This window comes from Canis aureus, chromosome 30 (assembly GCF_053574225.1).
Source record: "Canis aureus isolate CA01 chromosome 30, VMU_Caureus_v.1.0, whole genome shotgun sequence".
NCBI classification, from domain to species: Eukaryota; Metazoa; Chordata; class Mammalia; order Carnivora; family Canidae; genus Canis; species Canis aureus.
The window spans coordinates 8652533-8667926 of record NC_135640.1 but is presented as its reverse complement, the minus strand read 5'-3'; the positions used below and the strand labels follow the sequence as shown (position 1 = coordinate 8667926).

The 15394-nt window shown below is 33.1% G+C and overlaps 1 long non-coding RNA gene across 1 annotated transcript in view; it reads right to left on the bottom strand.

The window, feature by feature from the left end:
* The window catches only part of LOC144301581 (uncharacterized), a 33176-nt gene that overhangs the window by 1436 nt on the left and 16346 nt on the right, over positions 1-15394 (bottom strand). The window contains exons 2-3 of the long non-coding RNA XR_013368343.1: positions 3829-3951; positions 491-544 (exon numbers count right to left, since the gene is read on the bottom strand). This is a non-coding gene — a long non-coding RNA (uncharacterized LOC144301581). The remainder of the gene's footprint in view (positions 1-490; positions 545-3828; positions 3952-15394) is intronic.

The window sequence follows — 15394 nt, the reverse complement described above, 5'->3', positions numbered from 1 at the left end:
CTTTCAGAAAACATTCTTCAAAGAGCCTAATGAATGTACTTATCAACTTAGGGTGCTATTAGCATTAATGGTGATTAAAATAATAAAAATCATACTGTTTTTTAACAATACATCTGCCATTTTTGAGAAGCAATCATTTATAAAAGCAATTTGAACGCGTATTCTTCCAGGACCAGTAGAGAGAGAGAGAGCAATAACTCACATATGTAATTTCTTCTCAAATTTCCATATATCTTATAAATTTTCCCTTAACAGGACGCCTGGGTGTCTCAGTGTTGAGCATCTGCCTTCGGCCCAGGGTGTGATCCTAGAGTCCCGAGATCGAGTCCCACATTGGGCTCCCTGCATGGAGCCTGCTTCTCCCTCTACCTGTGTCTCTGCCTCTCTCTCTCATTTTCTCTCTCTGTGTCTCAAATAAATAAATAAATAAATAAATAAATAAATAAATAAATAAATAAATAAATAAATACAAACACATTCTGATCATTACCATTTTCTTAGAACTCTTGAATGACATCTCTCTGCCTTCAGAACATGGTCCAACCTTTTCAACAAGGATTAGAAGGTTCTTCAGTGCCTTGGCCCAGCAAATTTATCCACGAGGATTTGAGAAAACACAAGTTTGAGAGGTTTTACTGCATCAGTACTGACCTAGCCAACACTCTGATCTAGAAAACTGGCATTTCCTTATTTTATGAAAAGGGTGAAGCAAATATATTCTTAGGCTTCTCTTTCTAAACAGACTGTTGCTCCTAAACCCTTCAAGGTGTCCTCTATTGCAAATGAGGGTACACTCGTGTGTGTGTATGTGTGTGTGTGTACATGGCACACACACTATCACCCCATCCTCCTCCAACTGTTTAAATTATTTTATTTCTCCTAAGGTGATATCTTTCTTTTGCTTTAGAGAATTAGCTTATGATTTGCAATGGATTAGAGTACTTCGCTGCAGTTGTCCTTGTTGCACTGTCTTATGCCTCCTCTAAACTCTAGATATTCTTACTCATCATTCATAGCTCAGTTTAGAAGTCACTCCCTTCTAACTGTGGAATAACAGGTCTCTTTCCTCTATTAATTTGGAAGCTCACTGAGAGCCCATGACATTATGCCTCAGTATCTAGAGCAGCATTTGACCTGTAGGAAGGGTGCTTAATAAAGTTAGCATCATATTAGTAAGAACTTAGAATATTTTAAAGTGAAATTATTTTCACCTTTTTTTCCAACCTATGGTTATTAATAGATTTCATGGAGGGATGTACAATAATTACACTTTTAATTTCTTGACTTGACTTATCTGTTCAATGTAACATCAAAATAGAGGATAATTGATGGATCTAAGTATTGTTCTGCCCTCACACTCATCAATCATCATTAACCCTTGATATTTTCTGAGTTAATGATAATCAGGTATCATGGCTCTTTTATTTTGGCTCACTCAGTTTCCTTTCCATTTGAAACATAAATACATAAACCTCTAACATAAAAAAAGAAAAACAGGGAAATTTGAAAGAAAAATGTCAGAAAATTTCCCTACAAAAGTGTTGTCACTGGGGAGGCACTCCTCCCCCCCAAAAAAAGTGTTGTTACTAAAATTTAGGAGAGATTTTTATTTTTTGATCACTGCAGAAATTATAAAAATATGAAACATTTAAAATAAGCCTTTTATGACCTTACTTTATCTGTTTTTTAAAAAATATTTTTTAAAGATTTATTTATTTATTTATTTATTTATTTATTTATTTATTTATTCATGGTAGAGAGAGAGAGAGAGAGGCAGAGACACAGGCAGAGGGAGAAGCATGCTCCATGCCGGGAGCCCAATGTGGGACTCGATCCCGGGACTCCGGGATCGCGCCCTCGGCCAAAGGCAGGAGCTAAACCACTGACCACCCAGGGATCCCCTAAAAATATTATTGATTGAAAAATTAATCTGTATTCCACAAAAGTAATCAAAGAAGTTTTCTTCTTGACAAAAGTAGAGAACAACAATATAATATTTAAATATTTGCTTTAGGTTCCAAAAAGTTTGTTAAAATTCTAGTTATTACAAGTGTGACAGTAATTTTCAAAAACAATCTAAGCTGTTAAAAGATTATAGGAATCCCTCCCCCAAGAAACAACCAAGTTTTGTGCTGAACAATAAAAATATATTCTTTACTATTTTAAGTAAGTAAATAAATTAAATAGAAATGAAGATAATATAGTCATTGGTTACAAGGAAATTTAGTATACTTTATATGTGGAGCAAAGGTCTTCAAGCAAAATTGTACTATGTACATCCTTTAATATTTATTTCACTTTATGTATATATATATGTGTGTGTATGTGTGTGAAATACTGAAATGTATCTACTGATTTATATATCTACATATGTGTGTATGTGTGTGTATTCAAAAAGGACCTTTTTAAGTCAAGTTCTACACTGCCTGGTTTTCGAATATCTCATCCTAATGTATCATGTACATATTCTTGTCTATCTTGGAAGTGACAAAAGAGTTTTAAAAATTCTTTAAAGTTTGAATGACGAATTCTTCTAGGTTTGTATTATAATTTTCTTACTATTTCTTGGTTAAAGTATTTACACCCATAAATTTTGTTAGTGATTTCCTTGGAATCTCACATTATATTTGTTTTAATATGGATCATCAATCATTTAATGCATACTAAAGACTCTAGCAATTCCTTCTGAAGTTTGAAAACTTGCAAAAGTTTACAAAGGAGCAGTTAGGATCTATATCCTTTGATGATGTTACCATAATTATCTTCCTGTTTCAGATCAGACAACAAACGGCTTGGCCTTCTCATGCAGTTTCTTTTGTAAAACGATGTGTTGGAGTAGATGATATTTACAAAGGTTTATGTTTCCAACATTCTATCATATAATGATTTACAACACCTTCCCCCCCCCTTTTTTTTTAATTTTTATTTATTTATGATAGTCCCACAGAGAGAGAGAGAGAGGCACAGATATAGGCAGAGACCTAGGCAGAGGGAGAAGCAGGCTCCATGCACCGGGAGCCCAATGTGGGACTCAATCCCGGGTCTCCAGGATCGCGCCCTGGGCCAAAGGCAGGCGCCACACCGCTGCGCCAACCAGGGATCCCACAACACCTTTCCCTTAACATTCCATACTTGTATTTAAATAATTTAGGGAGGTTCATTTATTGATTGATTTTTACTTTAGTTTTGGTTTCCTCTTGTGCATATCTTCAGACATGGAATCCTCTCTGCTACTGGGTTTTCCTAGTCCCGCTGTTGAACGAACAATTCAGTAAGAACCTTCTGAAAAGCTAAAGGAATTGGATGTGCAACAATGTGGAATCTCAATATCCCAGGAAAAAAAAAGAGAAGTTCTTAGCGGGAGAATCAATAAGGAACAAAAAAGTGTAAAAAATTGTGAATACAGTCCCAGGGAGAGGAATCAAAGTGACTCACACAAAGACACAGTGCTGACCACATTAATCAACTGGAAAAGGTTCAGAGAAAAGACTTCACAATTCTCATAATAACGGAAGAAGTTCAGAAAAGGCTTTAAGAAAATACTCTGAGGTTGGTTGATCTCCCAGAGGGCATAAGACAGCTAAATGTGGAAGTGTTCATAAAACAAAGAGATAAAAGAAAACACAGTCTGAAAGATCTCTCTACTGCACACTGACCCAACTTACCACCTCAGAAGTTTTGTTAGACCATTGATTTTAAATAGCTAAATAGAGGGAAAGGGACATTATATTAAGCTAAGTCTCCCAGAGAAAACACGACTACTGAGGCTGAGGAAAGCTCTTACAGCTATACCAAGTTTTATTTTATACCAAAGCTGTAGGGTAATACCTTATAGAATTTTAAAATGTGCACCACGTTCTTGAAATTCCAAAATACTAAGAAGCTCTTTGTAAGCTGATAAATATCTCGATCCTTTCTCAAGCCTTAACAATGCTTTGAAATTCAAGGAACCTAAAAAAATGGAAAACAAAAATAAAAACAAAAAGCCTGATTTAGCAATGCTAAAGGAACAAAAGACAAAACATGATTGAAATATCTAAATTGTATGATCCATTTATTTTAAAAATCCAGAATGGGAACCACCAGGGAATGTATAAACGCAGACCGATTTTAATGTAGATGGATAAAGACAGACATGCAGAGATAAGAAAAGATTTGGTAAAACTCAAGGGAATGTTATTTCTGTCTTGACTTTAAAAAATACACAAAATGTCCCTTTTCTAAATTTACAGAGTTTCCAATTGTTTAAAGAGTTGAAAAAAATGGGATCCCTGGGTGGCGCAGTGGTTTGGCGCCTGCCTTAGGCCCAGTGGTTTGGCGCCTGCCTTAGGCCCAGGGCGAGATCCTGGAGACTCGGGATCGAATCCATCCCACGTCGGGCTCCCCGGTGCATAGAGTCTGCTTCTCCTTCTGCCTATGTCTCTGCCTCTGTGTGTGTGTGTGTGTGTGACTATCATAAAAAATAAAAAATAAAAAAATTACATTTGGTGTCAAGTTTTTTTTTTTTTTTAATTTTTATTTATTTATTCATGATAGACATAGAAAGAGGCAGAGACAGAAGCAGGTTCCATGTGGGGAGCCCGACGTGGGACTCGATCCTGGGACTCCAGGATCGCTCCCTGGGCCAAAGGCAGGCACCAACCCACTGAGCCACCCAGGGATCCCCACCTGGTGTCAAAATTGAATGTCTTATAATCTCATGGAAGAGGAGGAGGGAGAAAGGGAGAAGGAGGAAGGGAGGGAGGGTCACTGGAGAGAGAAGGAGAGAAAGAGAGAGAGAAAGAGAGAGAAAGGGAGGGATTATCCGAGATGAATATAGATATCCTGTGATAAGCAGAAAACAATGTGGCAGATCTCCGATAAATGAAAATCTATATTCAGAGACAATATTTATAGCTTAAAATTTAAAAGTGTTTTTATATTCTCCCAGTCATCCTACAGGCATATTTTAATGTTTTAAGAGAGGTCAATTTAAGTCTCCAGTTTATCCAGTTCATAAATAGCGTTCATGAATATTCACTAAAATTTAAGGTAGTATATATATTTCAGTAAGAGTTAATATTTCTTTTGCAATGGAACCTTCAGTTTAGAGTGCTAACTTCTGTAAACCTTAAGAAAACACTTCAAACAAAAAAAAGAAAAAGAAAACACTTCAATTTTCCATAATAAAATAAATAATACAAAGATAAATGTTAAATAGCATAAATTCACCTTTTATACTCCAAATGTTAGACAAAGTAAAATGGACTCAATCTTGATTCATGACCCTAATTATAAACAGTTTGACACTCTAGATTTGAAAGAGGTTAAAATTATAGACATTTATTTACATTGTATAGTGGATGAATAACAGAATTAACTCATTGAGCTACAATTGAATTGTCTTCAGAGAAAATGGCAATAAGAATTATAAAAGGAATAATAAATTGACCTATGACTTTTCCTTCAAATGAATAGTTAGCTATGAGATGTCATGAAGATGTCAAGAAATGCTCAAAATCCAATTCGTTTTAATTGAAAGAAATAATACATTATTAGGTCTTTTTAGAAGGCCATAAAAGAACAGTGTATCTAAACAAAGAAAGGCTATCACAGTGTCTGATATTGAAAAAAATTGGCAAACAATGTTTTAATTGAATTTATACTTATTGTTTTAATTTGTTAAATAAGATCATGTGACTCTCCAGTTATATACTTCGTGGTTACATTTTTTTTTTAACTTGAAACACATACTAAGTAGCTTAAGAGCAAAAATAGGAGTAAAAAAAGGATTTATTTTATTTTATTTATTTATTCATGAGAGACACACAGAGAGAGACAGAGAAATAGACAGGAGAAGCAGGCTCCATGCAAGGAGCCTGATGTGGGTGGGACAAGCCCTGAGCCAGAGGCAGATGCTCAACCACTGAGGCACCCAGGAGTCCTGAAAGGATTTATTCTTAAACCTTGTACCTTTTTTTGAATCATATCACAATTCCTAAAAATTTATTTTTTTTTAAATTTTATTTATTTGAGAGAGAATGTGTGAGAGGTTGGAAAGGGCAGAGGCAGAGGGAGAAACAGACTCCCTACTGAGCAGGGAACCCAATGAGGGGCTTGATCCCAGGCCCCTAGACCCTGGGATTGTGACCTGGATCGAAGGCAGATGCTTAACTGACTGAGCCACCCATGCACCCCAAAAAGAGTAATTTTTAATACACCAAAATAAGGCAAACCACTTTTGCTGTTGTTTGTTAAATAATTTTCAGGTTTCAGTTATTAAATTCCAATTTCCTTTACATAATTCCTTTGCCAATAATTATATGATAACCAAAGCTGAATTTCCTGACAGACTTATTTAGCTGTACATTTTGACCAAATTATATCTTGCCTAAATCATTTTTCTTAAGGAACTACTGTTTGAATTATAATCTTATAAGGTAATGTAATACATATAATAAACCAAATACAGAATTTAATAATAATAATTCTGATATCTTTTTACATAGTAATGAAGTTAGGTTACCTCATTTAATGGTTCCAGAGAATCCCCTAAATTTATGTTCTCAATAAATTAATTGCTGAGTCATTATTGGTTTTAAATACATTTTAAATAGGTAACACCATGCCACCATTCCTCATTATTCAGTTATCAATATTCCAAACGGAACAGTTTAAATTTCTCTGTTAAATTGTGTGCTATTCATCTGTGCAGTTGAAAACTTCAATAAAGATCATTCTTTTTGCCTCTCAAATACTGATTTTAATCTTACACATAGTTATTTGATTATTTATAAGGCAACTGTGATCATTTAATCCAGATACTAATGCAAGAACAATTTTACTAAGAGATGGAAGTTTTTGCAATTTCTCCTTAGAATTATCTTCACAGAAATACTGGAAAGGAAGGGACTGAGGGGAAATTAAATCACTTAATAAAATAGGAAAATAACTTGTGATGACTAGTAAGTTCATAGAATGGTTGTCTGCACATTTACATGCACATATCTGTACAAGTTCTCTCCCTTTCCCACATTCTCTCCTTTCCTCCACCTCATCTGTCACCATCTCTTTTTTATCCGTTCATCCATCACCACAGTTATGAATGTATGTATATATGTATGTATGTATGTATTTTCTATCCATCCATCATTTAACTATCCATATATATATATATATATATATATATGGATATATATATGAAAATCATTACTAGAGTAAAACAATCCAAAATTTTGGTTAATAAACTTAAGTTGGAAATTTGCTTCAATATAAGGCTCTGGAGGCCATCAATATTATGCATCAATTAGTATTTATCTATATAGATTATTACATTTTTAAGACAGAAACTCTTTAATTAAACTATACAAATGCCCAAAACCACTGTTACACCTAAATAAGTTAACAATTATTCTAATAACAAATATCCTGTCAGTGTCTTCAATGGTCGTATGTCTTAAAATTGTTTTTACAATATGTTTTAATCAGGAACAATCACAACAACAACAAAAAAGTCAATAAAATGCCATTCGCATTTCTCTTGAATTTCTTATAATTTATAATTGACCCTGCCTCTATACTGATTACTTCAAAAGTCTTTTTGTTTTGTTATGTTTCGTTTTGTTTTAACTAAGCCATTTATCCTATTGAGTTGTGATTTTGCCAAGTTTCTCCATGAAGTTTCTTCAATATATTGGTATGTGTCCTTTATTTTCTTAAAAATGGTTGTTAATTCTAGAGTCTTGATCTGATTTTGATTTTTTGGTCTTTTTTTTTTTTTTTTTTTTTTTTTTTTTTTATCCAAGGCTACATCATGGGTGACATAGTCTTCCATTAGGAAGCACATACATGGCAATCATTATTTTTCCTATTCCATAACAAAATAATAAATTTAGCTACCTATATCTATTACTTCATTATGGATTGCAAAGTGTTGAAATTCTAATTTTATCATCCCAACTTCATGTTTAGCTGGACACTGTAAAAAGCAATTTTACCTTAAAAATCCTTTGCCTACTCTGAGGCAGAGTTTTTACCAGGAAGGCAAATTAAAAGCTTATTTCTTTTCATTTCCCAAAATTCAGAATATGGAGTTGCTTTCTAGAATCATTCAAAGTGGCATCTGTGTTATTACTATACATATTTAAGTAGCACAATATCTTGGATTCAGATGTATTTAGTATGTATGTTTAGTATAATTATTACGTGTATTGATGCTCAAAATTGTGCCATCTTTGGCCACTGAAAGCAAATGCATGATAGCATTTATGCCTTCTTGACATGACCTCTGTGGCAGTTTCCTCATTTTCTGATATGACAAAGCGTTTATATATTACTTGTCACAAAAAAAACTGGAATCAGTTATTTCTCCAAAGAACCCTCATTCATATTAGGGGGAATGATATGAAGAGTCTAGAATCTGCCAATAGTGATATTCATTGCTACTAAATTAGTCACTGTTTCCATTCTTTTTCAGGGAATAGAGCTAAAAAATACACATACATATGCACATAGATCATAAGTTCATCCTGATATTCCTAGATAATGTACATGACTTTGGATTTTTACTTAACTTTTTTTTATCTCATACTTATGTGTTTTTTATACTTAAAAACAGGGCTCATAATCAAATTCTCATTATTACTAATTTGCTTTACATGCATTTTTTACATGTATGCCACTTTCAGAATAAAAATACCAATATTGCTACCAATAATATGATTAATGAGAACAGTTTATTTATTTATTGCAGTTTTTTTTTTCTCTTTAAGATATACCTCATCAGACTACTATATTTTAAAATTACTTGATATATTTACTTCATATGAGCTATGCAACCAGCTTGGTATAGTTAAATTCATTTGTTTTATTTTACTTTAACTGTTTATTTTTAATTTTTTTATTTAAATTCAATTTAACTAACATACAATTATTATTAGGTACAGAAGTATAACTTAGTGATTAGTTAGTTGCATAAAACACCCAGTCCTCCACATATCAAGTGCCCTACTTAATGCCTATCACCCAGTTATCCCATCCCCCCACTCACCACCCCTCCAGCAACCCTCAGTTTGTTTCCCATAGTTAAAGAGTCTCTTATGGTTTGTCTCCTCCTTTGTTTTCATCTTTTAAACTTTTTACTTCCCCTGCCCTACTTTCAGCTATTTTGTTTCTTAATTTCTACGTATGAGTGTAATCATGATATTTGTCTTTCTCTGATTGACTTATTTCACCTAGCTTAATACCCTTTAGTTCCATCCACATCTCTTAAATGACAAGATTTCATTCTTTTTGATAGCTAAGTAATATTCCATTGCATATATATATACTATATTTTATCTATTCATTTTTATTTTTATTTTTAAGATTTTATTTATTTATTCATGATAGACACAGAGAGGCAGAGACACAGGCTCCATGCAGGGATCCCAATACGGGACTTCATCCCATGACTTGGGGATCATGCCCTGAGCCAAAGGCAGATGCTCAACCACTGAATCACCCAGGCATCTCTCTATTCATCTTTCAATGGACATCTGGTGTCTCTCCATATTTTGGCTATTGTGGATATTGCTGTTATAAACATTGGGGTGCATGTGTGCCTTGGAATCACTATGCTTGTATCCTTTGGATAAATACCTATAGAGCAAATACTGGGTTGTAAGATAGTTCTATTTTTTAACTTTTTGAGGAAACTCCATTACTGTTTTCCAGAGTGGCTGCACCAGTTTTCATTCCCACCAACAGTGGAAGAGGGTTCTCCTTTCCCTACATTCTTGCCAACATATGTTGTTTCCTGAGTTTATTAATTTTAGCTATTCTGACTGGTGTAAATGATATCTCATTTTGGTTTTGATTTGGATTTCCCTGATGCCGAGTGATGTTGAGCATTTTTTCATATGTCTGCTGGCCATTTGTATGTCTCATTTGGAGAAATGTTGTTCATGTCTTCCACCCATTTCTTCACTGGATTTTTTTGGTTTTTTGGGTGTTGAGCTGGATAGGGTCTTTACAGATTTTGGATACTATCCCTTTATCTGATAAGATATTTGCAGATACCTCTCCCATTCCTTAGGTTGGCTTTTAGTTTTGTTGACTGTTTCCTTTGCTGTGCAAAAGTTTTGTTTTTGTTTTGTTTTGTTTTTTTTGTTTCTTTGTTCGTTTTTTATCTTGATAAAGGCCCAGTAGTTCTTTTTTGCTTTTGTTTCCCTTGCTTCTGGCAACATGTCTAGTAAGAAGTTGCTGTGGCCATGGTCAAAGAGGTTGCTGCCTCTGTTCTCTACGATTTTGATGGATTTCTGTCTCACATTTAGGTCTTTCATCCATTTTGAGTTTATTTTTGTGTATGCTGTAAGAAAGTGGTCCTGGATACCTGAGTGGCTCAGCAGTTGAGCGTCTGCCTTTAGCTCAGGTCATGATTCCAGGATCCGGAATTGAGTCCCACATAGGTCTCCTGCAAAGAGCCTTCTTCTCCCTCTGCCTGTCTCTGCCTCTCTCTCTCTCTCTCTCTCTCTCATTAATTAATAAATAAATCTTACAAAAAATAAAAGAAAGAAAGAGGTCCAGTTTTATTCTTCTGCATGTGGCTGTCCAATTTTCCCAGTACCATTTGTTGAAGAGACTGTCTTTTTTCCATTGGATATTCTTTTCTGCTCTGTCAAAGATTAGTTGACCATACAGTTGTGTCCATTTCTGGATTCTCTATTGTGGTCCATTGATCTATGTGTCTGTTTCTGTGCCAGTACTACACTGTGGTACTGTCTTGATGATTATAGCTTTGTAATACACCTTGAAGTCCAGAATTGTGATGCACCAGAATTGTGCATCGTGCTTTAGTTTTCTTTTTCAACATTCCTTTGGCTTTCTGGGGTCTTTTCTCTTTCCATACAAATTTTAAGATTATTTGTTCCAGCTCTGTGAAAAATGTTGATGGTATTTGATAGGGACCACATTGTGTGTGTAGATTGCTTTGGGTAGCACAGACATTTTAACAATATTTGTTCTTCCAGTTCTTGAGCACAAAATGTTTTTCTATTTCCTTGTGTCTTTCTCAATTTCTTTCATGAGTGTTCTATAATTCTCAGAGTACAGCTCCTTTACCTCTCTGGTTAGATATTCCTAGGTATCTTAAGGATTTTTGTGCCATTGTAAATGGAATTAATTCCTTGATTTCTCTTTCTTCTGCCTCATTGCTAGTGTCTATAAATGTAACTGACTTCTGTGCATTGATTTTATATCCTGTGACTTTGCTGAATTCCTGTAATAATTCTAGCAATTTTTGGATGGAGTCTTTTGAATCTTTTACATACAGTATCATGTCATCTACGAAGAGTGAGAATTTGACTTCTTTGTCAATTTGGATGCCTTTTATTTCTTTTTGTTATCTTATTGTTGAGGCTAGAACTTGCAGTACTGTGTTGAACAACAGTGGTGAGAGTGGACATCCCTGTTATGTTCCTGATCTTTAACTCTTTCGGATTTGCTTTTTTATATGATTTGGTTTTAAAATTGTGGAAAATGTCTATGTATCCAAAGCTAACTGTACAAAAACAGAAATGCAACTTTTCTTTTTCTTTTTTTAACGTTTTTTTACTTTTGAGATCTGTGTTCATTTATTTTTTTTCTTTTTCTTTTTTTTTATCGAGTTCAATTTAGAAATGTGACTTTTCTTTATGTGCTCTTTACTCTGTTCTCTGTCTCTACTTACACATGCATAACCTTTTTATTTTAATTTATTGGCTTATGTTTGTGTAATTGTTTTTAATACACACATGCATACTTGTGTCATCCATCCTTTCTTAGATAAAATGGAAGCATACTTTCACACATTGTCCACCTTATTTATTTAAAAATATATTAATATCAATGCTTATAGCTCATCTTCATTCCTTGTTAGGCTTCATAGCATTACATTGGGTACATAGAATTTATTAAATTAATCTCTATTGAAGGATATCTGAATTGGATATATTCATTTACTATTGGTTTAAATTCTTTTCCTAGCTTTATTCATTACATATTTAATTTCATTTTTTTCTTTTTATCTCTTTAATATAAATCTATTTACTATAATTTTTCTCATAACTTGGTTATCCTATAACTTCCAGTTGCTTTTCTTTGATTATTTCCAAAATGTTCTGAAATTTTAGTATTTTCCTTTAGGCCCAACAGTTGATTAATAACAAGGTTTTAATTTCAATTTGATTTTTGTTATGGATTTCTAATTTTATTGTATTGTGATCAGACAATGCTCTGTCTAATATTGATTTTTTTTATTATGAATCTTCCTTGATTGTTTGAGGTATAGTCAATCTTCATAAATATACCATTTGCAATTGAAATCCCAAACAAGAGAGAGAACACCATCACTGCTACAGAAATTGCCTTCATGCCCCTTCTCTTTCAATTCCTGTATCCATTTACCCAGAGAAAACAATAATACTGATTGTTTTCTGGCCCATGCTCACCTGGCTTCCTCTACCAACTCCCTTAAATGGATCATACAATGAGTGGTCTAGTGTGTAACACTATAAACTTCCTTCCAAATATTTCTAACATAAATTTTAGAACTATAAATTTACTCAACTATTTTAATATCTGTATCATATAGATTTTGATATGTTATGCTTTCTAGATCAAAATATATTCATCTTGTGTATCTTTCTGTATATATGCATGCAGGTGAGCATTTCTGAATTATTTACGTGTATAGTTAAACTTAACAAAATTTGTAGTTTTAAGAGACATGTTATTGATTACTGTAATTGCATTTTATTTATACAACTAACTCTGTAAAATATTTAGCTTTTTAAATTATTTAACATTTGCTTTAACTTTCATCAAGTAATGCATCTTGCTGAATGTACCATGTCTAATTGAAATGATTGCATATCATGAAGTTGTTAGGTTCAATATTCTGTAGATCACAATCAATTCCAAGTGATTGACAGAGTTTTTCTCAGAGTTTCTATGTTTCCCTTGTTTTTTTCCTCCTGGTTGTGTTTATCAATTTCTGAAAGACAAATTCAATATCGCACAATCTGCTTATGATATATTGTATATCTCCATATCTATCAATTCTTGTTTCACAAACTTAGAAGCTCTATTATTTGAACATATATATTTTTAATTGTTTGATATTTCCAAATATTTCACCTTTCACCATTATGAGATACTGCTCTTTATCTCTTGCAATTTATAGTTGTCATGAAATCTACTTTTTTCCCGTATTATTCTAGTACACACAGTCTACTTAAGCTTCTTATACTTTGGGTTGGTATATATTTTTCTATCCAATTACTTTCAACATCTCCATACCATTTTATTTAAAATGCATCATTTGAAAAAATAAAAAATAAAAAATAAAAAAAATAAAATGCATCATTTGTAGAATTATACTTCTCCATTCTGTCATCATTACATTTAATTGGTATGTTTAGTTCATTACTACTTAGTTCAATTATTGATGAGATTAGATTTAATTTTAGAATCTTATTTTATTTTATTGCTTATCATTATCTTTTTTGTCTCATTTTCTTGTCTTCTTTTGAACTACTGGGAATACTTTTAGACTTTCATTTTAGTTAACCTAAGAACATTTTAGATAAAAATATTTGCACAAATTTTTGGTGCCTACCCTATGGACAAAAATATGCTTCCATAGGTTTTTGTAGTCCACAAGAAATAACATATTTACATCGAACAGAAAATGTGGAAACTTTGTGACTATATATAACAATTTACCTACCTCAAGTCCATTATACTCTACTTGTTATATATACATGTGTTATGACTACATATGTTCTAAATCTCACAAGACAGTAATATAATTTTACCTCAAAATAGTTATATATCATTAAGCATCTTAAGTGGAGGGGATCCCTGGATGGCTCATTGGCTTAGTGTCTGCCTTCCGCCCAGGGACATGATCCTGGAGTCCCGAGATCGAGTCCCATGGTTGGGCTCCCTGCATGGAGCCTGCTTCTCCCTCTGCCTGTATCTCTACCTCTCTCTCTCTCTCTCTCTCTCTCTGTGTGTCTCTCATGAATAAATAAATAAAATATTTAAAAAATATTGAGAGGAAAATATATTTTATTCACAATTTTTTGTTATTATTTCTTCTAGATTCAAGTTTTCATTTCATATCAGTATTCTTCATCTTATCCTTATTTTTTTATTTTATTATATTTTTATCCTTCATTTAAAAAACTTCTTTTAGCATTTCTTAAAGTACAGGTTTTCTGGAAAAAAAATTATCTTTGTTTCTTCTACTTGAAAACATCTTTATATCAATTTCATTTTTAAAAGACATTCTCAGTGGATGCAGAAATCAATTTCGGTGGCACTTAAAAAATACATTGTTCCATTGTCTTCAAGCCTATGTTGTTTCTGATAAGAAGTCAATGATAGTTCAAATCATAACCCCTTGTGCAAGACATGCTATTTTTTTCTGGCTACTCTGAAGATTCATCTTGATTTTTCTCTTTAACTTTGATTTTAGTGATTTGACAAGATGCCTAGGTCGTTTTCTTTGTTTTTATTCTACTTGTGTTTTGCTCAGCTTCTCAAATCTCTAAATTTGTATCTAGCAATACTTTTGCAAAAATATCAGACACTTTTTTCAAATATTATGTCCCTGTGTCTCTCTGAGAAACTGATTACAGATATGTTAGAGTTTTTAATATTGTTCCACATGTCCCTAAAACACTGTTCACTTATTTTTCAATCTTTCCTTACTCTGAATTTGCACAGAAAAAAATCAAAACAAACAAAACCTGAAATATTTTATTAGTCTAGTTTACATAATTGATATTAAATAATCAAATGATTTTGATGGGATAACATTTTAGCAATAAAAATGGTGAAGTTTATTAGTGTTCTCACATTCAGATAACTTTAATCTGTCTACTAATTTGTACATGTATATATTATTAATCTACAACAGAGACTGGTAAACTATGGCCCATGCACTGGCCATCTGTTGTTTCTAAATAAAGTTTTATTAGGTTACAGTCACATCCTTTTATTTTCAAATTTTCCATGGTTGCCTTTGCACTACAATGCCAGAGTTGAGTAGTTGCAACAGAGACCATAAGAAACAGACACCTATGGGGTACCTGGGTGGCTCAGTCCATTAAGTGTCTGACTCTTGTTTTTGGCTCAGGTCATGATCTCAGGGTCTTGGGATTGTGGCCCAGGTTGGGCTCCATGCTCAGTGGGGAGTCTGCTTAGTATCTCTCCCTCTCCCGTTCCCCCTCTCCCTGCACATATTCTCTCTCTCTCATAAATAAATAAATAAATAAATAAATAAATAAATAAATAAATATTTTTTATTATTAAATAAACAGATGCCTAAATATTACTATCTGGTTATATTCAAAGGAAAAATTTGACAACTCCTGATCTAGAATAAAGA